The following is a 27,780-nucleotide window of genomic DNA, read 5'->3' on the forward strand; positions in this document are numbered from 1 at the left end:
TCGTGGTCACTATAGTAGATAAAGAACATGTGAGGTGACCCTTCATCCTTTGAAGGCATGGAAAAAGACTGTATTCCCCAGAGTGTAGAGTTGGATTTTAAGTGCACCATGTAAAAATGTAAGTTATGTGATGAAATTTTCCTCTCCTCTTCTTTCAAAAGGCCCTTCAATGTTAGTTAATCTAGTCTGATTACTGTTGAGTGAGTGAAGGAGACAACAATGCCCTAAAATGCAAGGTTTAATATCAAGAGATCTCAGGCCCAGTTTTCACTACAGTTATTTTTGATTGGCTTAAGCAGAAATCAGAATCTGATCCAAATTTTGCTCAAAGCCTCAGTGCATGTGTTGAGCAACAAATCTTTGACGTGTTTTGTAAATCAAAAAGTGTCAGAGTATATAACACATGGCTTCTGCTTTTTGCCTGGTGGTGTACCTGGTACAGGATTGGGAACAGCAGCCTCTTGGGACTTTTCTATCTGCCTAGATAACGTATTGGAACCCAGAGATGAATAAACCACGGACTCCCACTTTAACTCTTAAAATTCATATTGTTGTGGCACTCAACCAGGCTCTTGGTTTCTCTTGTAATCTTGAAGAAACTCCATTTAAAGTCAAAGGAAATCCCCACTGAAGCTCCATGCAGAAGAGCTCCATAGTTGTCTGGATAAAATGTCTTAACATAACGGGGCAGACAACTCTCAGAGGGACAGTGGAAAGTTAGGAAAAGACATGCTGAGAATGATGTTACTGAGAGCTTCATTTCTGTTACTTATTACTCTTAAGCTGCCTTAGGCTTATGGGTCCTGGGTCAACTATGAAATCTCTTCTTCACAGCCTATATAGTATTTTCATAATGCAAGTATTTGGTGGTGATGTTTCCATTCATTTATTTAATTGTATTTATCTCCATTTTTTACCCCTACAGGTGTTTTCTTTGGATTTCTTAATTCTTCTGAAGAATCATTGTCTTCCCCAAAGCATCTCCAATGGACATTTCCAGCAGAGGCAGAGTTCCTTTGTTGTCAAGTACTGGGATATCTTCATTGTGTTCTGTGATAGTACCAGTCATAAAATTGGAAACTAGAGTCCAATAAAATTGGGTACTAGAGTTTTCTGACCCCAAAGCACTCATGGGAAGTAATTTCTGTGGCTGATGTAGAGGAAATTATATTAATAAAAGTATTTCACAAAATTCTGGATTCCTTCCAGTCAGGCAGATATTTTTATTATGTTTAAATACTCATATCAGGGCCTCATTTACCGCAAACTTTTAGGAGAGCAGGGGGCATTCCTGAATGTTACATTCCATATTTTTCCTTTCAATCTCAGACACACTTTATTTCATTTCATCAAGGGAGTCACTATTTTCCACAAAAGTAAATCTGCTGTCACTTTTCTACGCTTCTGTTTTTTCCTTATTTCCCTTCTAAATAACAAGAAGAGTATCTGCCTTCTCTCTAGAGACTTCAGTGAGACAGTCTGAAGAACTCCCTGGAAGAACATGACCATAACTACATTTGGCAGATGGGGCACTGAGGCAGAGGGAAGTGATTTATCCAGAATCACCTGGCAATGATTCCCTGAAGCAGAGCTAGGAGCTAGGAACAGGATGCAAATGTCAAAAATATCAGGGTGAGCACACACATCTCACCTGAGCTAAAAGCTAAGGAGATGAAAGTTTTGCATGGGTAATGGATTTTAAGTCTAGCAGTGTGTATTGGATTAAAGTTTTTTCTTCAGGTTATTAGTCCCCTGTGATACTAGATGACATCACTGGACTCTAGAGTCCCTCTGCAAGTCAATATATAGAGTCTGATGCATATGTATGTGTGCATTTTAAGCTGGGTAGGGCACTAGAGACCCAAATTTGATTGCAAGCTTTTGTTTGCTTTTCTCCTCATACTGTGTGGCACCACTTCTACTTTATATACATGATCCCAAAATCTAATCTTTGCAGGCCTGCTATTTACCATAGATCGTTCCTATTTTAAGAAATCAACATTTTTAGTTCTTGGTTTTCTGCATCAGTAAACTGTAGATAGATACATCCTTCCTAATTCAATATGAAGTCTACAGGTAAAAGCCCTGTATGTGAAAGGTAAATATTTTAACTGTGCAGCATACTGCAGTCTAAGTGTTATGTATTCCAGTCACAGGAGCATCCTTTTCTTATGTAGCAGAACAAGCCAGAAGTTACTCCAATTGTGTGGTGAACTCCAGCATTTCAAAATTTGTTTTGGTAATTAGAAATTGCAATGTTTCATGGAATGGAAAATCCAAGTCATTTTAAGACTGAAACACAGAAACACACTTATCTAAAGGGAGGTCGTTAGCCTGTGCTACTTGGCACAGGTAGGGACTCAGCTGTCCTGAGGTATATGGTCCTAACCACCAAACTCTAAAATAAGTAATAAACTATTTGGAAAGCATCCAGAGGAGAGTAACATGAAGGAGAAGAGTTTTAAGAAAACATGACCTATTACGAAAAGTTGAAGGAATTGAGTTTGTTTAGTCTAGAAAACTAGCAAGAGAAGGAAGTCATAAGAGTCTTCAAACGTATAATCGGTTTTTAAAAAGAGGACAGTGATTGATTGTTCTCTGTGTCCATTGCTGGTAGGAAAAGAAGAAATGGGTTTAATTTACAATGGGAGGATTTTAGATTAGTTATCACAAAAACCTTCTAACTTGATGGGCAGGAAAAACATAACCTTGATGGGCTGCAGAATGACTTCCACTGGAGATTTCTTAGAGTAGGTTAGAAAAATGTATGTCAAGGGGTAATCAAGATATACGTGATGTTACATCAAGGCAAAGGGTCAGACTGGAAGTTCTCCTGAAATCTTTGCCTCTTTGCTCTTTGCTCTCCCATTATGCTATGAAATGCTTTATCTCATAATGTTTGCACATTGTCAAAGAGATGACAGTCAAAGTGAAACCTCCTGTACCATTGTATACTGTCATCCTAATTAGTTGTGAATATTACACATTTTTTTAATGTTAAAAGTCAAAACAGAAAACAAAATCAAAGAAAACAAATTCTGAACAAAGCAAGGTGAGAAGGTCAGACTCAGTGTTCCATTTCATCTTGCAGTTATTTTGGAATGCTGCCAACAAGTGTATTATCACAGTTAATCTGCTCCCCAAAAAACATCTTGATTTTGATACATCAGCTTTTTCCTTGTAGAAAGCTATATAATCAAATCAGTATTAGCCAACCCTGCTACATCAGGAGAACTAACGTATGTTAATAGCACAAGCCTCCATTTGTGTTACTCTAGCTCTATACCGAGAAAGTGTTTTTAACAAAACTTTACTCCTTCTATGGTGGATTTGAGATGGGAAATGGTATTTATAGTACAATCATTTTCCTTCCAGAGGTTACAAAATACACTTCTAGCAAAGGAGTGGGCAGATGAGGAGAGTTCTCCTTGCTCTTTTTGGAGTTTCAAGGCTGAAGATAACAAAATCTTGGCAGCAGCTGAAGGAAGCTGAACAGCTGAGGGGAACCAGAGAAGTTATCATCTCTTTATTTAGAATTTAAAGTGTAAAAAGGTGATCCAGTCTCTGATAATTGTTGTATGCTTGGAAGTGAAAAAAAAGAAAAAAAACAAAAAAGTTTATGAGTCCTAATTATCTCAGTCTTTTAAGCCTGCAGGTTGCATGGAAACTCCTTTGGGGTCAGAGAAATGCAATTACTGAGTAATCTGTGGGGACATGTCATCCTATAATCACCTGATATTTGTTTACCAACAATTCTCATTAATTTTCCCTTAATTAAGCAGCAGTTGCCTTGTATTTAGGGTCTTGTGATTGAAATTATCATTGACACTTCCTGAGAGTGAGAGTTGCTTTAGCCTGCAGAAGTGGATCTGCTACAGTTAAAGTCATATGCTTTGATTTTGTAGTGGAAGCTCTGAACCGAGGCTTCCTACGTGCTTTGGGATTCTCAAGCTCTTGATAGCATTAGGCTTTATTTTACCGTAACTACAACTGTTCCTTGAAAATGACCTTGCCCGTGTCCAATTTCAGAGTATGATACAAGAATGTGATTCAAAGTTGTATTTGTAAAAGGATCTGTGTTAGGTGAGACCATGCTCTTCCTTGAAAATGGGCCACATCGGCAGACTGTAGGCCAATAGTTACTGATCCTTCTACATGAAAGACATTTTTACATACATCCATGAGTCATCGTCAGAAGTGTACAAAGCAGGTAGAGCAATCTCTTGAGAAAGGGGCACCAGACATTGTCACTATAGTGTTGCGTGTTTCCTGCTATCAATGACTCCACTGCGGGCAGTTGGGCTGTCACTATTACATAATGACACCTCTTGGGCACTGCATACAGCTGGCAAGAAGTGTTGCAAGAGAAATTAGTGAGAAGGAATTGACCAAGAGACAGCAAAGTGAAAAACTGTATTTTTGATCAAAACATTTTGGAAAGCAATAATTAGAGCTTTGGGCCCATTTCTGACTTTACCCAGGAACTGCAGCAACAGCACACATGACTTATGCAGAGATTCTTCTGGAGAACTATTTTTCTTCATTTGACTACAGTAAAAAAAAAAATCAAGCCAGGCGAGTGTGGCTGAACGTTGGACGTACAGCCCCCAAAGCAAATCATTCATAATGAATGCCCTATCCCATTTTTATTCATTCTGTGTTGTCTCTATATGGCAGGATGTCTAGAGGCCAAATACTGTTCTCCATAATGTTGGTGCAATCCCATTGATACATTGATTTCAGGAGGTCACACCAGATTATCATAATGGCTCCTTCAGGCCGTAAAAATCTATGAATACGAAAGCATGAGAGAGCAAGTTGAGAAAAATGCAGAAAACTTAACTGTATTTTTGTGTGGAGGAGACAGGGGAGTAGACGTGATAGACAAAGGGTCTTTTGACTTTTGGTTATGAATGTGAACACTTTTCAGATTGGTACCTGATGCTGTTTGATGGCTCAGAAGTGGTTAATGTGCAACCAGCTGGAAGTCTCTGAGCAGTTCCTTGGAGCTAAAATCTGGTGAAGTCAATAAAGAGACTTCTTTGACTTCAACAAGTCTCAAATCAGGCCTTCAGTGGATAAAGGTTTGCAGTAACATCAAACTGTCTACCAGTGGATGCCTTCTGCATTCAATTTAACTCTCACTTTTCCCTCTCCCTCAATACAACCCAGCTTTATCTGACTATTTGCTTTGAAAAGCTGAGAGAAACAATCACATCCTTTTTAAAACTGGCTCTCAAAAAGATACCACTGTAACAAAAAATTGATGCTCTTTAAAACAAATGTTGCAGCAATAACAACCTGAATTTCATCCATAAAGGTGTCTTAAATACCCACATCCCTTCCTCAGGGACAAGTTTTCCATAAACAGGCAACATTCTTTTGTTGTTCTTGTATTTTTTAACAGTCCTGTACAGTATTTTGTCGAGATGTCATCAATACAATTGCTTTGACATTTTTAGTGCAGCATTTGGAAAGCAGGTTGGGTTTTTCAGTCCGGCAAGCCAATATAAGTCAGTCTCTGATACTTAATTTCTCTATGAGATCCTTCACTTCTATTATAAACAGATCCAGCAGTTGAGAGATAAATTTCTTGGTAACAGTTTGGACTTTTTTATGAACCACCTGCAAGTTTTCTGCAAACAACATGTTTTATGGGAGCTCAAGGCAATGTTCACCCATCAAGACCTGACAGTAAGAAGTGGATGAATGAGGCCTTATCTCAGCCACACATGTAACCTTCTGTGTCCCCTGGCTTGACCTCCCTCTGCACTCATTTATGAAAATGATTCATCTTTAAAGAGCTTCCTAGCTCTGCCTGGAGGCTGTAGATCTTTCTGCACTGGACTTGTGTAGGCTGAGGTTATAAACTTCAGCATGGAAGTCATACAGAGGGGCTTAATTTTGAACATTAGGAAAAAAAAAACCACCAACCATGTACACTGTGTACACATTTAAAGAGGCGCGTTAAAATGTAGACATTTAAAACATCCCTTTCTGTGAATACTGAGAGTTTTTAAATGAGGGTGATTTAGAAAGGGAGTTTCTTTATCTTTTAATAATGTCCTATTATAATTTTATTTAATATCAATATGATTTAAAAAAAATCTATTCATTCTCATTATTTATGCTGTTTGCATTATATGTATTTTTTTTTCAGGATGAATAATGAGCATAAAATAATGTAATATTATTTTCTGACTCTCAGACATTCAAACTACGATGTACCCCATACAAAGCAATAAGAACTTATTTTTAAAGCACAGTGTAATCTCTTACAGTATAAATAATAATATAAAAAGTCAGGAGCAGAGAAACACAGCCCAACATACCAGTGGATTTTTTGAAGTATTTAAATTTCTGTTAATGAAAAAGTTCACCATGTCTTAAACTCCATTCAGGTCTTTCACTGCTACACGAAGTAAACTTCATCTCTTCTCAGAAAGCCTGAACATCTGAAACTTAGCAGTAAAAATAACCTTAACAAAATAAAATCTTCTGTCAGCTTCTGACGTAAATTACATGTTTGGTTTTCTTTCAGTATTAGTTTAGGATTTGTCTCTTTTATATAAACAATCTACCCAAACTGTAATATGAAATTCTTGACCATTCGTGCAGGAAAAAACCCTCACCTACTGGGTCTTGAAGATACTGGGATATCATTTAAACCTAGGCACATTTATTCAGCAAGGCAGAAGTTAGGTTACAGACTGATTCCATTTTGCTTGGAGGTGAAACTTGTTTTTTGGAGCATCTATGAGCAAAAGGTTACTCCAATACAGATAATTCCTACACTTAGTCCTTTTAACAGCATCTTTCTTGAGGTTCAGACTAACTTTTGCACCACCAGTACAATAGAGACTAAGAAGAAAAGCTCCTGAGCTTGTCCTCAGATTGATGCAAGAGAGGACAAACACAAGAAGATCGTGCTTGTACGGATAGAACTGCACTGTGGGAATCATAGAATCAAAGAGTGACTTAGGTTGAATGGAACCTTAAAACCATTTAGTTCCAACCCTCTGCCATGGGCTGGCTGTCACCAACCAGATCAAGCTGCACAGAGACCCATCTGACTTGTGCTCGAACACCTCCAGGCATGGGGCATCCACAGTTTCTGACACTGGATATGAGCCTAAGAGCAAAAAAAAATGCCATGTGAGCATGGCAAGTGTCTACACTCATTGACTTTGTCTTCGCAGTGATCATACTCCATAAATACAAACCATATCAAACAAGAAAATTCTAGTTAACCTCACAGGATAGCATAAAGGAAATTTTGCTAGTTATTTTGTGAGAAATAAAAGGACTACAAGAATATTATTGTTTATCCCCCTGTAAGGCAGTATAAAACATCTTATATCTGGTAAAGAAAAGAAATTCCCCTACATAATCTCTTCTCTGAAGCTATGCAACGAATCAAACACTCCATTTGGTTGTTTATCATTCTAGAATAAATACGGTATGTGATGCATCCCTGTGTATTGTGTCATTTTCTATCTCAAAAAGCCTATCACTAATTCCTTTTACTTGATGATCAGGACCTATCTCAGAACTCATGCTGTTTGATTTTTTGCTTTTTCGTCCCTCTTACATGACTAAAGTTCTATAGGTCCTGATTTAATTACATTCACAGCCTTTCATTCCCTTTGGATATTGTGACAACATAGCTCAGAGAACTTTTCTTACTCTCCTTTGCTTATCCTCCAATTTATTTATAAAGTACACTTCTAACCCCTATTTTTTCTAACCTCCTTGTTACCGAGCATTTTTTTAAAAGCCAACGAGCTAGCTCAGACATGTTATATTGATGTAGCACAAAAGACAAATAAAAACATAACTGATATGCCTATGTACAATAGCACACTGGGCTGTAGTGATATCATCTGGGGTCTTGTAAACACTATAACTGTGTCAGTGTCAGCTCTCCTCTGGTTGTTACCAGCGTTAGTTCAACTGGATGTACACCCTCTCTCCTTTGTCCCTTAAACCTCTCTTTTGTCTCTTTTGAAGTAAGCACTCTGTCTCTCTGATCATCCAAGTAGTTTTTTATATCTCATTTAATCTACTTGTGTATTTAAACATAAGTTGATTGTGGTTGTACATGTCCAGAATATTCAAGTGAAGTTGTCTTTAAATATACAATGCAAACTATATTTCCTACCTTCATAAATCACGGAGAAGCTTTAGTAGTTTTTCTTTAAATATGGTGAAGATGAAGATATTTTAGGTGAGGTTTGTTTCTGGGGTTTTTGATTGGGCTGTGCTTTTGCAAAATCATTACCGAACAAAAATCTCAGCTTCTTCCTGACGAGTCTGCGAATATCACCAAGTGAACAGAGGAAGCTTGGTTTATTTGTAAATCATCTGTCACTGGCAAATAGCTTTGGGAGCTAGTAGTTGAATACAAAAATCTTATGACTGTGTTTATGTACTGATTGGGCATATTTAATATGCTTAAGAGGAGGGAAGATTGAACACAGTTTGACTCAACTAGATCTTGGGAAGAACTGAATGTCAGCTTAGGGAAGGGAGGGACAGAGACAGACAGACGGCAGTGCTCTCATCTGTAAAAGATAATAAACAGCATGCCTGAGGAACAAGGAGTTTGCCAGCTTAGGTAGATCAAATGTACTTGAGCCGTGTTAAATAAAGTAAACTGATTCAGATAGGCTGCAGATATTAAAGATCCTAGATACAAATGAATAAAGATTAAAGTTCCTATTCTGTTCTATTATTTTCCATTCTAATCTATTCTAGCTCTTCTATCACTGGTGTAGTATCAAAGATCTTCATCTATCAAGGCACTTACATATTACAGCACTGAATTTAGTAGCTTCTAATTCTCAGGAGCTTTGTTGGTAGTGTACTGCCCAATTTAAGCTTCTTATGCAATATATGGGGAGGGGAACCAAGCATCTAAAGAAAGGATCAGCACATATCAGAGTAAGGTAAAAGCCCAGTTTGATGGTGCAAAAGCCAAGGATAGGTCCAGGGATTTTGTGCTCTCTTCTTGTTAGAAAGCTAGGTGCCCAGTTCCAAATTGAAAGGAGATCAGAGGAGATCACAAGGTCAATTATTTCTAACCTCACTGCCATGGACAAATTTGACAGGGTTCCATCCAGCTTGGCCTTGAACACCTCCGAGAATGGGGCATCCACAGCTTCTCTGGGCAGCCTGTGCCACTGCCTCACCATCCTCTGAGTAAAAGATTTCCTCCTAATATTCAGTCTAAATTTCCCATCTTTTAGTTTAAAACCATTTTCCCTTTCACTCATATCATATCATCATATCATCTTTCACTCATATTTCAAAGTCTATGAACCGTGTCTCCAATAGCCATCTGAAACATTCACTTTACGTCTTGGAGAATCTCTTTGGAGATCTCTGCAGCCTCACTGGAGGAGGTCTATGCCTCCCACTTGAATGGACTAAAAGTTAAAATACATAGTCATTCCATGTCATTTGAATATTTTATACAAAGGGGGAGCACAGAATTGATGGATGACTGGACTAATCTCTGCATTTTCATTTTAATCATTGAGTGAAAAACCTAGGTTCAGTTCCATCCCTGCCTGTTAAGAATATCAGGGCTTTAAATGGGGTCATACCCAGAACAAGTATGCATTTAATCACCCAGTTATTGAGATTACCTGCCCAAATCAGGCTTTACTAAGAAGATAACTGAACAATTTCCCTATCTTCCTGCCTCTAGATGCTGATTTCTTCACAGCAATCAAAATCTAAACTTGTGCTCATGTAAGGCTAAGATCTGAAGCCCTAGAGCATCAGTGAATTTAGCAGAGATTTGCAACAGCAAAAGTGACCATCTCTGTTCCAGAATCATGATAGTTTTGCCCAGTGTATACCTGCATGCAAAGACCTTGTGATGCCTTTGAACAACCTCTCATTCCATGTTTCTTATTAACAATCTTTTGAATGGTGTTCAGCAGCACAAATGATGTGACAGAAAGAAAGAGCAGCAGTCATAGGGCTTTTCTGGGGGTACAGGATCAATTTATGGCTATTTTGTGTTTCACAGAATATCACACCTGAACCATGGGAAAAAGATGGTCACTGAATGCATTTCCTATGTCCCATCAGCAAGCAAACTAGAATTATCACTATTATATATATATATGTTTATATCTATCTATATACTTAGGTAACTTCCTCTGATCATCTCTACTTTCTTATTTATTGGCATGCTGACAGCATGCCAGTGGCAAGACAACTCCCTCCAGGTGTTCCCATCATTTGGAGCACAGCTTCCTCCCTCTCCACCTACTGCAGCTATTAGACACATTCAGTATACACCCAGGCATGCATGCACTAAAATGCCTAGGTGAACCCAAGGAGAAGCCAACTCTGAATACAAAGTAGGCCTCTGAATAATAATACCTGTGGAGCCTGAAGAGTTGCCTTCCTTGGCCAAAAGGCTTTTTAGAGGTGCTGGGAAGGATGGCTTTTGAAATCTCAGGATAAATCCTACTGTGGAGATTTTCATTTTTGAGTGCTTCTACTGTTTTGGTGTGACCAATTTGAGATACCTGCAAGTGGCCTGAAGCTAAATATCTTCTTCATCACTAAGATCCCATGGGAAGGGTTGTACGTCATTCAGCTAGCCTTAGTTCTGCAATAGCTCTCCAAGACCCTGCCAACAAAGTGTCAATTTAGACCGTAAAAATGGGCTTGTGGGACCAAGGACTCCCTAAAAAGACTTTTAACCGATGAAGTTGCAGGAGTACTCCAGTGCAGGACTGGACTTGTTCCTTTATTAACTATCCTCTAACCTAGCTGTGGGATCTGTGGGAGTCAGGGGGGATATTTCTCCCTCTAAGGCTTTGTTGAAAGGAAAGTTTTCCAGGTAGAACACCAGGATGCACTCTGTAAGAAGGAGGTACTTTTCCCTGATTCTTGTTTGGTTTTCCTCATTACCAGGCTAACTTCGAACCTAAGAGGTACTGGTAGGCTTGCCAAGTGCCAGAAGTAACAGGAATAAATAGCTTTCCTAGGGGATTTCCAGCCAGTTTTCACTTAACTAAGCATTCTAAATGATGTGTGCATTCTACTCCTGAATCACTACATTTTTAGGACTGGTGTGGCTATTTCGGCAGCCTGTTTGCCCAGAGAGGTAAAGAGCTGAGACTGGCACCCGTACAAGTCTACCTGAATCACCAGCTCAAGCACAGAGAGTGCAGAGGGCTCTGACAGGCAATCCTTTCTCAGAGCCAGCCAGCCAGCTTCAGGTTTTTTTAGCCTCCTAAGCAGAAATTTGGGAAATTAAACTGTCTCAAAATAAAAGTATTTAGCAATACACCCCTTTTTTGATAACTGCTACTAGTCAGAGGAACATTTAGAAATGAATAGTAGTGAATAGTAGCTCTACCAATGGCCATCACTTTATAAATTCCCTGACTAAAACAGCTGTATGAAACAATGGCATAAAAAGCATTCTACCAGCTGTACAAGGACCCACCTGAAGCATTAACCTCTTTCTGACTGGGCTCAACAATAAATGCATGCCTGGGGAAGAGTAAAAGAGCCAAATGAGACTTCCTCAGAACACTCTCCCAACATCTAGAGATTTGTGTTTCAGCTTCTTCTGGAGCCAGGGGAAATGCCTTTGTATTTAACAGCTCATGATGATTTTTTCTTTCATGTAATTGTCCAGTTCTTTTTGAACTCATGTAAATTTACAGCATCTACAACATCTTGTGGCAAGGAGTTCAACAGCTTAATTACGCATTATATGAAGAATCATTTCCCTTTTTTTGTTTTGAACCCTTCTCCTCCTTGTTTTATTTGATGTCCCCTTGCTCCTGTTTTGGAAGAGACAGTGAGCAATTGCTCTTAATTTCCATGCCACTTTGATTTCATAGACCTTTGTCATCTACCCTTCATGCACAATCTGGTTCTTAATGAGCAATCCAAGGGTATCACACTACCTCTTGATGACTTAAAATTATTCTTTCCCACCTAATGAGAATTCACATTAGGCTGAGAAAAGTGAAAGCGTTTTGAGAATGAGGAAGTATAAATGTCTGGTTGGATTTGTAATATCAGTAATCATCGCCATTTACAGGGAACTATCTTTGATCTGTGGGTATTTGAGAAATTCCTCTCAACCATCTGTCTGAGGAATTATGAAGGAGTTCCCTGTCTTGCAAGTATACTGCAAAGGCAATCAGAGGATAATACTACATCTAAATCTCCTTATCAAAACCACTATCAGGAAGAGATGACAAAAATATACTATATGTTTACCAAAAGATCAGTTCTCTTTGTTAACTTTTGGTTCAAATTATATAGCCAGTAGACACTTAACATGTTATCTCATTGAGATATCAGTGATACTGTATTACAACATTACAGAGAGCTTTATAGACCAGTGACAAGAAGCTGAAAGTTTCTCAACTGACATATAATTATCTAATGTGCTTGATGTGCCAAAAATTGCTGCTCTAAATGGATGAACTGATAGCACAGAGAAACAGAAAATACCTGAAGCATTCAGCAGACAGGAGGAAAACATAATCTTTGTAGCAGAGTTTGTTTCTTAGAGGTGTATCTATGGAAAACAATAAATCACTAGCAGCATTTTCTTTTAATAAAAAATGACTTTAATCATTAGAAGCACTCATAGCTTATGTTTAGCACATTTTTAATTGCCTTGCTTGATAAATTTCTGACTGGTTCACTTTCAGAAAAACAACCTATTCATTCATTCTGAAGTTCTCAATCTATGAACAGTATCTGATAGGAAAATGTAAATCCAAACAATTTCAGGTTTTGAGGGAGCAGTGGGTGGGCATGTGAATCCACAAAATGTTCAGCATTGGATTTAAGGCCAGTCATCTCAGTGGCTTAGCTAATTGCTGGTCTGGGTGTTTATGCAGTTGTGTTTGCAACACCAAATGATTGCATATTACTGCTTGCCTCATGTGATGTGCTCACTTTGATTAATTCTGATTAAATTCATTTTGATTAATGGTTATCCTGAAAGTTTATCAAGATTCCAAGAAATATTTCAAGATATCTGGGGAAAGAAAAAGAAGAGGGAAGGAAGAGGAGAGCAAAGGAGAGTGAAAGGAAGGACACAAGATTTCTTTGAGAGCTAAACATATCTTTACCTAGCTAAATTAAGAATAGGTTTTCAATAAAAGAGAAGTTGGGTTGTTAGTTTCTATTTTCTTTTTTCTTTTCCAGAAATGCAAAACTCTGGAAAGTAGACCTCTATTTTCGTGTTTTTTTTTTTTTCCCCTCAGGTTTCTCCAGCTGTTTATCTTTCTTTTATGCATTTCAGTAAAATTTGTGTACTCAGATCAGGTATGAGTAAAATGATACACTCTTACTTTGCAGATAAAAATGAATCAACTTGCTCTGCTTATTAGGCAAGAAGAAAAAGAAGGGAAAAACATGCTGCATTTTTAACTGCATCTTTTCCCTTAATTACAACTTGAGAACAAAAATAAATTCAGCTGCTAGGCAAACAATTATCTTTCTGTGAAATTCTTTATCATTTGTGCTAAGATACTTTCTGTGCATCAGACCACCTGCTTTTCACAAGTTCCATAAAAGTATTTCTTAAGGGCCCAGCTCTATGCAGCCGGTAACTGGGAGAACTGAAGGGAGTGAGGTAGACTTATTAGTTACAACATAGCAACATATCTCATAGGAATGATAGTAAAAGTAAGTAGGATAGAAGAGGAGGAATTGCAATTACAATAGCCCGTAGTCATCTTTTATTGCTATTTTGGCAGAGGATCATCAAGAATTTGGGTGCCCTATGGCCTACAGATATCTTTATTTCCCACAGCCTTCACTGTGTGATTTTCAGTGTCTCCTGTTTTTTAAGCTGACTGCAAAAATCAGTTCCATCACTCTAATACAGCATTTCAGGTAAAAGTTAGAAGGGAAAAGTGCACTTTTTGTTGCCTTGTGAGTATCATTTTCTGGACGCTTAACCATATTTTCTGTGATAAAAGGGCCAACCCAGGTGTAGAGAAAATGCCTTGTCCTAGGACCACTTTCTTGCTCATGAAGCTTTAGTATACCTGAGGAGCAGAAGAGAAGAGAGTTCTGGATGCAACAGACAAGCCTGTCTGTATCCCTGAGAGCTTCATTGCAATACTTTGCAAACCCACTCCTTGTTTACTCAGTAATTGAGGAAGGGAAAGGAAAGATAACGTGACCTTTGGTGTTTTGAAATAACATGATAACAATGTGCATCTTCAAAGAAATAGGACTGTTGAAGAACAGCTGGGACTGGTGGTGGGAACAGCCTCCCCCTAACATTCAGGCCTGGTGGAGGAACCAGAAGAACCTGCAGAGCTTGTGAAAAGCAGTAGGGAAAAGTAGGAGTGGCCAGAACAAACTCATTGTCCCCTTTCATTATATCTGAGATTGACCTTTATTAGTTGCCTGTGGATATGGATTGGACTGAGCTGAAGCTTTTCAGAGGAGGCAGAACCCAAGCATCCATGCAAAGCATGGAAGAGGAGGAGAGAAGGTGAACAGGAAAGTCAAAGGGATATTGCACTGCGTGATGATGTTTCTCCCTTTAGGGCTCTGTTTAATCTCTGTAGATGCTGAGCAGTTTTAAAAGGAGTAACCATTATAACACTTAACTTCCCTAGACCAGTCCTTCCCAAGGATTATTATTCCTCTTTATGTAAAATAGGAATGATGAAGCAGAAAGCATCTGAATGCCTATGACAATGATGGTCAGAGAAATTAAGCTGCAATTATACATCAGAATATCCATCTTTTGTGGAGGGAAAAGAGCGATGACCTTTCATCTGCAGTTCAGGCAGTGAAAAATAAATATTTTGATTCTTGAAAAAAAAACACATTTCATACAAAATGTGTTTTGGGCTGACTACTAAAGAAAGACGAGTCTTCACCAAAGTTGGAAGAAATCAAAGCAGTTTACTTGACTTCTGATTTCTTTACTAAATTTGAAAGCACTTGACTGAAAATAACCATGACCAAGATTGCCCTCTGGAATGATCTTGGGAAGCACTGCAACCAGCACTGGTCAATCCTATCTATCCCATGTGTAACTATGTAAAATCTTTAATTTTGAAAAAAAAAGCTGATTCTTAAGGGAAGATGACTTGTGCATGAAATTTTTGTTCAAAGAAATCATTCTTATACAGATTTCTATTGCTGGGCCAAGAAATATGCATGTGATGCTCAGAGAGATCTTCTCTCTGTTATCTGAAGAACTCCTCTCAATGTCCTTATCTTCATGCCATAGTGTTCTGATAACGAACCCAGAGACAAAGGGTCATATTAGGCTTCAAGATGGTTATAGTTAAATTTATGATACTGAGTGTCTCAGATTCAGTGAATCTATATTCTATTTTTCACCTCTTCATGGTGCTAATAATGCTTGGAAGTTTATGAAGCAAGTTCTTCACTTCTTGCTCAAGTTAGAAAAGGGGGTGGAAGATGAAACTAGACTTGACTCCTTCCAACATGTTATCTTGCTATTTTTTTCCTCCCCACAATGCATTGCTGTGCATTGTGGATTGCAGTTGGAACAGAGCAAGGCAGATGAGTGCCAATATTTGCTGCTTGAAATAACCTAGCAACAGAAAGGTACCACCTTCCAGTAACTATGGAGATATTATATGGCATAAGGAGAGACCACTGTTTTGAAAGAAAAATCTTCCACTGTTTCTTCTGAAGCAGACATGGCTGGTCTGCTATGGTAGCGGTGTTAAAGGATGACCTGGAAATTGGGTCTAAATTCATACACTAAAAGACATTACATCCTAAGAAGTGATGTTAATGCTTTAAAACAATGCATGAAATACCTAAGAAGAAGGAAAACTCATCTAAATAAACTTTCTGCTTCACTGGAAATTATTATTTACCATGAGTGGAACTCATTTGGATGTAAGGACTGTTTGGCAACTTGGAGTCCCCTCAGCATTGGTGTTGCAGACACAACGCACCTGCAGCTCTTCCAGAGCAGCTGCTGTGACCTCCAGGCACACTCAGGTCCTCTGAGATTGCAATTGGCCACTTTGAAAGTGGAGAAGCCTCACCCTGTTGGTTTTTTTTTTTTTTTTGCTCACGTCTTCAGCTCCGTTGTCCTTCCCTAGAGGAATGTAGGGACGTTTGCAGTACAAGCTGGATATCTTGCATAGCTATAATTATTTGTTAGCAGTGATCATAAAAAGTGAGTATGAACTTCTCTCTCTTTCTCACACAACATAGGTTGGCCTCTTGACATGTTTTACAAACATGAAGGAATGAGGTTTCACAAGAGCTCTGGGAGGTAGGGAGTGGACCCCTACAAAGGAGCCCTCATGCTACAAGACACCAGCCAGGAAAGGTGTCAGAATGGAGGTTTGTTTCTGGGGAAAGGTAATCATTGTTTTGGGAAACCTGACAACTGTGCCGGAGGAAAGAGGCTGATGGTGCATGGACGTGTGTGGGCAAGCTCCTTGCTGACAGGGGAGAGCTTCCACTGCCTGCACCCGATTCCAACCATCAATCATGCTGAGGCCATATGTACACAGCAAGCACTCCATAACCAGACAGAGGCGGCACATGATGCAATGGGCACAGGTGTGCAACAGACACCAGAGAAAGGCAGCAGGGCTTTGCATATATAAAACGTCTTTCCTCTGAAGTTCTCAAGGCGATTTGCAAGCATTAATTAATTCTCACAACGCCCAGGGATGGTAGGCAAGGCAGTGTCACTGGCAAATTAATTTCATAGGTAGTGTCTTTGATATCACACACTCATGTGCTCACTGCACAGGATTTGATGTATTATATTATTTCCCCAACACACCTGCTGCCCTTCAGCTCTTCCATGCTTTGCAGCATCCAGGATGAGTTTATTATTATTTCTATTATTATTTTGCTGTTGTTACTATTATTATTAGTGTTATTATGGCAGGGCGGGTGCTAGGAAGTGGGATACATACATCCGAGAGAAAGTCATTGCCCGAGAGAGCTCTCAACCTAAACAGACACGATCCTTCTTTCTGCAAGTCCATGCTTGCACTCTAAAAATGCCTACTTTAAAATGCCTCAATAAAGTTTGCACTGGGATTCACAAAGATTGGCCTGTCTGCAGCTTTCTTTCTGTACAACTCTGCATTTAATCTCTCTGTGTTATGAATTGATTGATCATAGAGATGCTCTCATCTGAAGATCTCCTGAGGACTCCTTAGAGTCTATGGCAAAGCCATCTTAAAGTGCAGTGCATTCAGACTGGGTTGACAGCAAGGGAATTCAGTGTCTATACAGGGTATTGAATTATACATTGTCCATAAAAATACAATCAGAGAAAAGTATCAGTACTTATGTTTGTTTGTTTGCTTGTTTCATTTTCAGAATGAGCTTGAATGGAAACAAGGTGGAAAATGATACAAGTAACTTTTTTTTTCTAAGTAATTGACAGTAGAAGGAAATGGAAATTTATTAGCCAGAGTAATCTAAAATTTACCAGTCTGCAATTCAGTGACTGTGGGCATTTAATGGCATGCCCATAGTCTTCCTTCTTTACTTCCCTCTTTTCTTTCTGTTTTGTTTTGTTTTCCTCTTCTTTTTTTTTCATCTCCTCGATGAGGTGATCCCAACCAGGAGACAGATTGTTTCTCTCAGCCGGCCTAGGCATACATTAAAAAAAACAGCCACTTTCATTCAACAGAATACCTCTTTATTGGTATAGGTATGTGAGTGTTTTTTTGTGTGTGACATAAATATTTATTTGCTAGATAACAGAGTGCAAGTGCCATAGTTTACAGCACTGCAGAGATGACCTTCAGTTGGGACTTCACATTTCTTTGGTAATTTATACCATAGGTTAACCTTACACTTTGTTGTTTCTCTCTGTGCCCCAAGGAAAGGCAAGTAGTCCAGTGTCAGTAATAGGCAGCCCAGATCCTGAGTCATATCACTTTTGAGATTATTTTGTTTGGTTTATTGGTCCTTGAACTTTAAAGAAGAAAGAGACTTGGTAGCACTGAAGCTATGGGGATATTTCAAAGTTTTCGTATAATATTCTGTGATCTGGCAGAGTGCTGAGGTTAACACGGCCTTTCTTAGGCCAAGTCCTTGAATCAGAGTTGACTTTTTGATATCCTTAACCTTTTTCCATCATTACAGATTGGTAGATCGTTTATTTAGATGGTGAATAATACAGGTGTGAGTATGCTCCCTTGTGGTAAGCCATTATTTTGTCACATCATTTACTTCATTTCTTGCAAAGTTCATTGTGAAATCATTTGTTTTCTAATAAAGATTATAACATTTGCACTCTGTGATGATCTTCCAGTATGATAAGCATGTTGGCAGGGTGTCTCATTAGCTCAGGCCAGAAAAGAAAGCAAAGATACTACCTTTTTCTCACCACTAACATCATGCTAAGAATACCCACTAAGCTCTGGAAGATCCGGGTTCAATTCCCTCTTCTGCTTGAGGGGATCTAAACTTGTCTCTCCACTTCCCTGACTGCCCTAACCACTAGGCTACAGAATATTCTGAGGCATGGCTTTCTCAGTTCCTCATATTGAAACCATTTCACTTTGCATACGTTAATTAAATATTCACGTGAACAAGAAGATGACAAGCCTATGCAAAAGACTATATATCTTCATGGTATAGTCTTTCATTTGGGAGCAGAAACCTGGCTTCCATTATGCACATCAATGAATACTTAAACAAAAAATACAGAAACATTAATTGAAGCAGGCATAGGAACAGAAGACTTCCCCTTCCTGGTAAATACTCTAACCACTAAACTAGAAAGTCATTCTCCCTGTGACCCAGGAAATAGTGAACTATGGTATACAAATAAAACGGCATCAACAAGAGAGCTTCAGACAGGTCTGTCTTGAAACCTTGCACTGTGAATATTCACCCATAACTTGAGACTTGGGTTCAGGTTCCTGGAGAAGAAAGCTATGAGTTTTAATTACCAAGGTGTGTACTGTCCACCCCTGCTAAAAAGAGTATTGACACTATTTCTTGCTCTTGCTTGTCTGCCTAATTTTTCATGCCTATTTCTTAAGGTGATCAAAGGATTGTTGTGTTATGAATGGTGTATTTGTTCTGTACAATGTTTATTCTGTACTATATTTGAGAGTTGCTTCTTTGTCTGAGTCAGACAGATGGTCTATTGCCTTCTGGGCTGGCATTGTAACATTAACTTTCCCATCACTGGAAGACTGTGCTACTAAAGAAAAATTCATGTTGCTAGCATCATGACATGGGGGTTTTGACTGAGAGGGAGATAAGACATATTCTTGTTTTTGTATCTTTTTGGCCTCTGATCCTGATATAGCTAAATCTTTCATCTACCAGATAAAAGCAGATATAAAGGTATCACCATATAAACAGTAAAGACCAATATGTAGACTTAAATCTTGCCTTTTTGGCCAACAGCTTTCCAGTGAGTTTCCAGGTAAACCTTCTCTTTATCAGTCTTACTGAGCCTCACTGGGTAGGTAAACTCTGAACAATCCAAAAGCTAGGCCTTGAAGATGAAGTAAGAAAGGAAACATTTAGTATGAGTTGTCTCTCTCTTCACTTTATCTATAGCACAGTTGGCCTCATCTTAGCTACTTAGGCTTCACTGACAGTCAATGAAGAGATGTGAGACTTTCTGGGATGCAGTTCATCTCATCTTAATATAGACATAAATAGACAGCAGATGAAAATGATCTTTTAAGTGCTTCCCTCTCTCTGTCAGTTGCCAAGGAAGACTGGTGTCTACCTAAAATGTAGATATCTACACCATAGCTGTCAAGTGTGATATATCCTTCTCTTGCATTTTACTGTCTTATCAAGAGTAAATCTACGGATGATGACTCCACCACCTCTGAGCAGCCTGTTCCAATGCCTAACCTCTCTTTCTGAGAATAGTTTTCCTAATATTCAACTTGAAAATATAATGCAAACACACTAGAGACTGTACGACCTCTGGACCTCAATAGCAGCTGGATTTCAAAAGCACTTAGGACATGAACTTCACCTAAAAATGAAATAGTTATTTTACTGTATACCTGAGTACTTTTAGGGATAAGTTGTTGCAGAAACACATGGGTGTTCAAGGAAAGACAGATTTAAAGGAAACTAGTATCTTTTCCATTCTCTACATCTTTATATAACTCTTTTACTCCATTGTAATTTATGCCAGCTTTATTTCAAGAAAACAAAATATACTTCTTATATATGGCTCTAATTTCTCTCTTTATATTTTTCTCAATATATCACATTCTTGCATTTTCACAAAGAGAAGTGAATAATCAGGATGTAAACAAGCACACTGATAATGCTGTTTCATCCAGTGCTTTGAAGGTGTATTCCAAATTTGTGATGGATTTCAGATGTTGCAAAGCTGAGTCACTGTCACTATAATGTGACTAATCTTAAAGATGAGCTTTGATTCCATAATATGTCACTCTAACATTTGTACACATTTTATACATTCATTTCAGTATTCCAGTTTACCTTTTAACTTTCTGTTTGCATGATGTATCTACTCACTGGGAAGACAAACTGTGAAAATAAGCAAACAAACAAACAAAAATACCCACAAAAAAAAAAAAAAAGACGACAAGAAAACATGCAACAATAGCAACTACCAAAAAAAAAAAAAAACACACAAAAAAAACAACCAAAACCCACCAAAGCCAAAACCAAAAAACACACAAACAAACAAACAAACAAACAAACAAACAACTAAAAGCAGTTGAAACAAGTCACTAATTTACCTTCAAGTTTTTCTGTGGACAAAATTTAGCCCTCATCAGTGACATGCAACTTCCACTGACTTTGCTATTCATATATCCAAAGGCAAAATTTGCTACTATCTATCAATCTACCTACTATTTTATCTGCTATCTGTCTGCTTAACTCTATTAATTAGTTAATGTTGGTAAAACAGTCAAAAGATGTAAAGCCCTATAGAAATGCTAAGTATTATAATTATTGTTATCTGACTGCTGTATCTCTTTACCTATCTAGCTATCTACCTTCTCTATCTATTATAATAACAATAATACTTAACACTTATATAGTGTTCTTAATCTTCAAAGTGCTTTATAAACATTAACTAATTAATCTAATCTAGTAATCTTGCAAACAATTCTTTTAACAAATCAATGGTTGTTTCTGTAGAACAAAATTCTTTGCAAAATAGAAGTATCATAGTTGGGGGGTGGGGTGTATTTTGTTCAGGTTTGACTATGATAAGGTAATAAATATGTATAATAACAAAGAAGCAAAAAGGTGGATGAGAGAAGTTCCATCACTAGATAACATATAGCTTGTAACAGACAAGAACGCACTGTAAGCTACAAACGTGAAGAGGTCTCCTGGCAGACACACAAGTGAATTACATCCTGTCTTAGAATCACAGAATCATGGAATCCTTAAGGTTGGGAAAGGCCACTAGATCATCTAGCTCAACCATCAACCCATCCCCACCATGCCCACTAACCGTGTCCCTCAATGCCACATCTTCCCTTTTCATGAACACCTGCAGGGACGGTGAATCTACCACCTCCCTGGGCAGCCTGCGCCAGTGTCTCACCACTCTTTCTGAGAAGAAATTTTTTTCCTAATGTCACTGCAATGAGGAATCAGTCCTGACCCTTCTACAATTAGAATATCTGTGTCCTAGCCATAATAAAAGATAATTCAGTCCTTTTGTGGCTTATGGTATCATCAGAGATCAGAAAATGAAACAGTAATAGACAGAAAAAAAAATAAAATTGTTTTGTACTTCATGAAGGAGTAGGATTCTCTTTCTCTCTTTCTCTCTTTCTTTCTCTCTTTCTTTCTCTCTTTCTTTCTCTCTTTCTTTCTTTCTTTCTTTCTTTCTTTCTTCCTTCCTTCCTCTCTCTTTCTTTTCTTTTCTTTCCCTTCTTTTCTTTTCTTTTCTTTTCTTTTCTTTTCTTTTCTTTTCTTTTCTTTTCTTTTCTTTTCTTTTCTTTCTTTTCTTTTCTTTTCTTTTCTTTTCTTTTCTTTTCTTTTCTTTTCTTTTCTTTTCTTTTCTTTTCTTTTCTTTCTTTTCTCTTCTCCTCTCCTCTCCTCTCCTCTCCTCTCCTCTCCTCTCCTCTCCTCTCCTCTCCTCTCCTCTCCTCTCCTCTCCTCTCCTCTCCTCTCCTCTCCTCTCCTCTCCTCTCCTCTCCTCTCCTCTCCTCTCCTCTCCTCTCCCTTGTGGTATTTTTTTCTATTGGTCTCATTTATTTATCTATATAAGCAAAATATAATGGGACAATCCTGTTAAGAACTAACCTAAAAATGAATTGGGATTCTTCACTGAGCTCCCCTGGGCAGCCTAGCAAGTAGCAGAACTGTGACCATTATTGGAGAGAGACTTTGCTCAGTATTGATTCAAGCAAAAAGATAAACCAACAAATAAACACGTTGTTTGGCAACTTCCCATCACTTCCTCCATCAGTTTAACATTAAAGAAAATAGTAATAATTATTTAAAAAATTATTATGTTCCTTTCTACTGCTCTATTATAGCCACAGATGTATTCTGCCTGGTATTAATCTGGAACAACGACATGTCCTCTTTATCATTGCCAGAGATTTCTGAATGACAGCTGCCTTTTGTGTCACAGCCTTCACATAGCTGTCATCCTGCAGCAGAGATATTTGAAATGAAAAACAAACAAACAACAACAAAATAGAAATTAAAAAGTGTCATTAGAGAAAGCAAAACAGGCCTGAATTTAGGTTGTACATCACCAGTACTATAATCCAGACAGGCATGGCAAGAATGGAATATTTACTTGGGGCGATTATGGGTAAGTCAGATTTCCGACACAATCAAAGTAATAACTAGCTATGAAATTTCTGTTACAAATTCACAGAAGATGACGCGAATGTGGTTCTCATCATTCAGGCAAAAGAGCCAGCCAGGCTGAAGTAAAAGGAATCAGGGAATCAACCACAGACTCTGAGTATCCTAGGATATGAGAAGTAATCTAAGTTGTACCTTTATATCTTTTTTTTTTTTCCCCTAATGGTGAGTTGCATAAACACAGTACTTTTATGCTCTCAAATATTATACCCAGCAGGGCTAGAAAAATGAATGTCTGGAGTTAAAGTTATGGCTGCAAATGACAAATGCACAAATGTCTGCTAGTAAGGGATGTGCTGAGATAAGTGATATGCAGTGACTTGAGATTAAGAACTGAGGTTGGAAAAAAATGACTGAGTTAGAAATCTGGGAGAGTTTACCTAGAAAGGGTGAAGATACCACTGAGTGTTTGCAAATGATTTAAAGATACCCGTAACATGCTTAGAGGGCTGGTACATCTCAGAGGTGAGTACATGAAGCTGATGCAGATGAAGAATTTCAGATTGTGTTTAGATGAGCTGTTAAAGAATTAGAGATTAATGGAATTTGAACAGTTCAGAAGAAGCCTCTTCTCCCAGTTCTTACTTTAGAATCATAGAATTATTAAGGTTGGAAAAGACCTCTAAGATCATCTAGCCCAACAACCCAATACCACCACTATCGCCTGCTAAACCATATCCCTAACTGCACTTTGAACCTGGTACTCTGCACTGCTTGAACAGTAGGCTCTGCACACAAACACAAACTCCTCTTCCTTCCACATCCTTTACCCCTCTTCCCCTCGAAATATCTCTGTGAAGGGAAAAAAGACGCCCCTTCCTCTGAGCAAACAAAACCTCACCTGCAGAAACCCAAACCTCTCTGTTTGCGTCCCAAGCAGGCTGCAGAGAAACTGTTACCTGTATTCTTCCCTCAGTGACGCAGAGAAAGATAGAACATGTTTTTAATTGCAAAGCCACATGGTTCTGCCTGGGTCCTGTCATGCCTGTGAGAACTTGTTCTTCCCCAACCCTCCCTCTTCTTCTTGCCTTGCCAAAGCTCTTCTTGAGAGTGGTCACAGGGAAAACACGAAGCCTCGCAGGGATTTAGGGAGTCAGCGTCAATCTGTCAGAGGTGTCACCAGAACTGGATATATATGCTGATCTGTTACCACTTGCTAATTATGGATTCAGCAGCTAATTGTCATAAATCTCAGAACGAGAGGTAAAATGAGACAGTTTTCAAAATGACATGGCCTAGATAGGTTTGCACTCTGCTAGTTACAGAGCAGAAATGATCTGTCCTGTGCCAAGCTCTGCTGCTGGGTGATACCTGGCAAATACCAGGTATCAATTGCCAGTTTGCTCCAGGCAGCATTTCTGACATTTCTTTGTAGGAGTCCTGAGTGACAAGGACTGGAATAAACTGAACTGTTGTTGAAGGATTTTGTTTAATAAAACCAGAGTTGTAGTCAAAGCAGATGTTTTACAGGATGAAGTTTTGAACTGCTCATCAAGCTGACCTTCTGGTCAACACCTCAGTGAGCAAAGGAAATCTCCGTCAGGGAAGTGTTGACTATGTAAATCATAGCACTGTCTCAGCGGGGATCCAGATTGTTGCTTAAGCTGGTCTTCAAGGTTAATAGCATCCTCTGATGCCATTTAGTATCATAGAATCATAGAATCATTAAGATTGGAAAGACGACTCCACCACTTCCCTGGGCAGCCTGTGCCAATGCCTCACCACTCTTTCTGAGAAGAATCACAGAATCACAGAATTGTAGGGGTTGGAAGGGACCTCCAGAGATCATCGAGACCAACCCCCTGCCAAAGCAGGTTCCCTACACCAGGTCGCACAGGTAGGCGTCCAGGCGAGACTTGAATATCTCCAGAGAAGGAGACTCCACAACCTCCCTGGGCAGCCTGTTCCAGTGCTCCGTCACCCTCACCGTGAAGAAGTTCTTACGCACATTCGTGCGAAACTTCCTATGCTGCAGCTTATGTCCGTTTCCCCTCGTCCTGTCTCCACGTACCACTGAAAAGAGACTGGCCTCACCGCTATGGCCGCCACACCTCAGATATTTATAAACCTGGATCAGGTCCCCTCTCAGTCGTCTTTTCTCAAGGCTAAACAGACCCAGTTCACTTAGCCTTTCTTCATAGGGGAGATGCTCCAGGCCCTGCACCATCTTTGTGGTCCTCCGCTGGACTCTTTCCAAGAGATCCCTGTCTTTTTTGTACTGGGGAGCCCAGAACTGGACACAGTACTCCAGATGAGGCCTTACCAGGGCAGAGTAGAGGGGGAGGATCACCTCCCTCGACCTGCTGGACACGCTCTTCTTAATGCACCCCAGAATGCCATTGGCCTTTTTGGCCACGAGGGCACACTGCTGGCTCATGGCCAACCTGTCTTCCACCAGGACGCCCAGGTCCCTCTCTGCAGAGCTCCTCTCCAGCAGCTCATCCCCCAGGCTGTATTGGTGCATGCAATTATTCCTCCCTAAGTGTAAGACCCTACACTTGCTTTTGTTGAACCTCATCCGGTTTCTTACTGCCCAGCTCTCCAGCCTGTCCAGGTCTCGCTGAATGGCAGCACAGCCTTCAGGTGTGTCAGCCAATCCTCCCAACTTCGTATCATCAGCAAACTTGCTGAGGGTGGCCACTATCCCCTCATCAAGGTCACTGATGAAGATGTTGAACAAGACCGGACCCAGCACAGACCCCTGGGGGACACCACTGGTCACAGGTCTCCAGCCAGACTCTGCACCACCAACGACGACCCTCTGCGCTCTGCCAATCAGCCAGTTCTCAACCCACCTCACTGTCCACTCGTCTATCCCACACTTCCTCAGCTTTGTTATAAGGATGTCGTGGGAGACAGTATCAAATGCCTTTCTAAAATCAAGGTAGACTACATCTACTGCTCTTCCCCCATCCACCCAGCATGTGACAGCATCATAGAAGGCTACCAGGTTGGTTGAGCACGACCTCCCCTTGGTGAACCCATGCTGACTACTCCTGATAACCTCCTTTTCTCCCAATTGTCAGGAAATTTATCTTAATATATTTAGCTAATCAAGAGTTTGCAGTCTGAAAGAAATGGAGGTTTTGTTAATCTCATTCAGATTTATATATCCTTTCCAACTCTTCAATCATGTCTAGATGCTTACCATCAGACACAAGCTGGTTTTAACCCACCTGTGTGTTTTGAAAGCAACAGTACATGGCTTTCAGGGAAAGCCAAATCTTCAATGTCTCAAAGGCATCTAATTTTCTGAAATGCTGAGTACCCTCTCAGGAAATCAAATTCCTCCAGAGTATCTGAACTGAAGCATCCAAAAATAACCACTTGAAAAATTCTGTGGCTCTAAGGATCACAGGCTCTGTATTCTGGTGCTCCACAGTTCCTGTAAAAGATCAGAACCAACTTAGTGTTATTTATTAACTGGCCTTGTAGCTCAGAGAGAACAGAGCTCAGAATACATGCAGAAAGAATGTTTATCATAACTATTAATTCCTGGTTCCCAGAAATTTTGTTCTGCTTTTCCTTTCCTTCTCTTTTCCCTAATCTTTTCAATTAGTCCAAGTTCTTATCTAGACCAAGATAACCATCAACTTTTGGAAATATAAACTATTATCTATCACATATTCCTCTAAAATTTTGCCAAATTTTCCAGGTAGAAAGACACAACAATCTATTTTAAGGTCAAGTTTCACTAAATCTAGTTGAAAATACCTTAATGGAATATTTGTTTATTTTGCCAACTGAAAAAAAAAAGCTGATTCTCAGTAAATTAAACGTTTTGCTGAGATGATTCAGTTTTTATTCATGTATGAGAAACACTAAACTGAGTACAATTAACCTCTTATGACTAGATTTCCACTGGAAACTAGACTTTCAAAATGCCATGGCATGGTGATAACCATGAAGCACACCGACTTCTGATAAGAATTGTTGTAGGCAGAAAATCAGGATCCCAAATATGTTAAAACTTAGTTAAAAGTTCTAAGATCTCTTTCTGGGTGGAAAAAGATACAGAAAGAAGCCAGAATACCACGACTCATATCTTCTGTCTGAATACCTAGCTGATCAAGAAATCAGGATCCATTGTGGTGTTAGGATAAAAATGAAGATTTTTGTTCTAAATTGAAAAGAAATTTACTATTAAAATATTTAAGTCTTCCCAGTACAGAATGTCTGCTCTTTACAAAGTTCTAGTGTCCAAACATTCTTTGACTGGTAGTGTTTAAATCCATTAATTATTTAGTTAAAAAGATGTTAATCCTTGTAAAATCCATGTGAAATCATGTGTAAGTTCTGTAAGATATGTTTCTATTTTCTGAAGGCAAAAGCTTTTTTTTTGTACAAAAACCCACATCTTTTCTTGCAGAAGGCAGAAATTCACATCAACAGAAACCAAGAAAACAAGCCAATGAACCAACATAAAAATTATTCTCCCACAGATCAAAACTTAAAAAAAAAAAAAAAAAGGTAACTGAAAACAGCAATAAGTTCCAAAACATCTGTTTTGAAATTTCAGCCAAAATGATTTTAGAAAAAAAACTTGAAAAGGAGTTTAAATATTTTCTTTTGAGTGAGATAATTATTAGTTCTAATTTCACCAAAAAAACCTCATAAGAAATGTTTTTAGGTTGACTAAAGGCAAGTCAGCTATCCTCAGCCACACATCTCCTCATTTTTTGGAAGTACACATCATCAGTGTTGGTCCTAGAAAATCAACCTCTCAAACACAGTTGATACAAAATATGTGAAGGACTGAATCATCAACAATTTTCCACAATAGAATGACTTTATTTTAAAACTGCGATGAGTAAACTCAGAAACTGAACCAAATCAGCAGAAAAATTTTTTTAGTGTTAATCCTCCGTTCAGTGCTCAATTGCTGCCTGAAATAGGAAGTGACAAGAAAACAAAGATTAAGCATTAAAATCTGTT

The sequence above is a fragment of the Meleagris gallopavo genome, chromosome 1 (assembly GCF_905368555.1).
Source record: "Meleagris gallopavo chromosome 1, MGAL_WU_HG_1.1, whole genome shotgun sequence".
Taxonomy (NCBI): Eukaryota; Metazoa; Chordata; class Aves; order Galliformes; family Phasianidae; genus Meleagris; species Meleagris gallopavo.